The 1,691-nt window shown below is 44.6% G+C and overlaps 1 pseudogene; it reads right to left on the reverse strand.

Moving 5' to 3' along the window:
* Positions 1–232: 232 nt before the first annotated feature.
* On the reverse strand, positions 233–350 carry LOC124790169 (annotated as a pseudogene).
* Positions 351–1,691: the final 1,341 nt, after the last annotated feature.

Genomic DNA, 1,691 nt, shown 5'->3' on the forward strand with positions numbered 1-1,691 from the left:
GTTTAAACTATTTCCAAAATTCCACAGCGCTCCTCTTTAACTCCTCCCGAACAGGCCATGGAGGCCCAACGGTACCGACCGGCCGCCGTGTCATCCTAGGCCCACAGGCGTCACTGGATATGGATATGGAGAGGCATGTGGTCAACACACCGCTCTCCCGTCAGAATGTCAGTTCCCGAGACCGGAACTGCCGCTCCTCAGTTTGGCTCACAAGGGCTGAGTGCACCCCGCTTGCCAACAGCACTCGGCAGACCGGATGGCCACCCATCCAAGTGCTAGCCCAGCCCGACAGCTCTTAAATTCGGTGATCTGACGGGAACCGGTGTTACCACTGCGGCAAGGCCGTTGGCGCTCCTGTTTAAGGAGTAGAACAAAATAGTAAACAAAATTAACGCAGCCTAGCTAAGATCACAAAAGGTGACATGGGGGGTATGCACCCATCAGTCCTTGGAACTCCTCCACCCCCAACCCAACGCCCCCCCCCCCCCCGCCCCCCAATCCAGTTGTCTACTTTCAATTCCAGTTTTAGATCAGGTTGTGGTGTCCCAGGAGTGGTGGGTGCTTTTTTTAACCCATGATCCTCATATTTCCCGGGGCAATTCTATTTTTAGCCAGAGACCTACTTATTGCCTGGGATACATCTGGGTTCTAATTCTGTTTTTAGCTTATGGCCTACTCATTTTCCTGGGTTGATGTTTACTCTCAAAATTGGCACCCACTACTGACTGTCCTATCATAATTGGCGCACAGTACCTGAAAAAACTCCACAGTTAATCAGTGTAAGTTGTTTTCAAACAATGTTGATGTTCGTGAATACATTTTATGTGATCGCTTGTGGATCTTAATGCGTTAGTATGGGATAGCACCAGACAAAAAATTTAACGTAGACATTCAATTGAATAATATGCAGGAATGACGAAATGATCGATTAAATCAAGTAGAGTGGCACCGCATATGTGAGAATCTGACTATATTGAAAGCCAGCTCACTACAGAATATAATCAATATGAGGTGGATATCAACATTTTCCTAAGTTGAGGTTTCAATATCCGCAACACCAGCACCACCACCATCAGAAATCGTGTAGCCACTTCCATAATAGTGTTTGTGGGCACGGTGTTAAAACCGTTACACACAGAAAGTTTCTACACGGATAATGGGGGCTAAGTGAAGATAACTGGGCGTTTTGCTTAGAGTGTCTCGGGAAATTACAGAAAGAGCGTCAGTCTAAAAGGGTGCAGTATAAACACATGAACGTAAACCTAGCAACAATTTACATTGTAGTTATAAAGTAAAAAACTGTGTTGAAAAAGCACTAGAACTCCAAGCGCTAATCCCAAGTACTGAAGCTTACATCGTTATGCGTACGGAAAGCCGGCTAAAGCGGAGATAAGTTCAGTAGAAACTTTTACAAAGGTTCTAACCGTGTTAAGAAAAGATGGATTAAATAAAGCTGGTGGTGGAGTGTCACAAGTAGTTTATCTTATAGTGAAATGGAAGTGGATAGCTCTTGTGAGATATATGGGGAGAGGCTATACTTGACAATCGGAATAAATAGAAATCATTATTTCCTTTTACCGACTCACTGACCAGATGATGCAGCTGCTGAAGAGTTCAAAGAAAACTTTAGTCTCGTTTCAAATAGATAGCGCACTCATATAGTTATAGTTCGTGCTCACTTCAGTCTACCC

The sequence above is a fragment of the Schistocerca piceifrons genome, chromosome 3 (genome assembly GCF_021461385.2).
Source record: "Schistocerca piceifrons isolate TAMUIC-IGC-003096 chromosome 3, iqSchPice1.1, whole genome shotgun sequence".
In the NCBI taxonomy this organism is placed as follows: Eukaryota; Metazoa; Arthropoda; class Insecta; order Orthoptera; family Acrididae; genus Schistocerca; species Schistocerca piceifrons.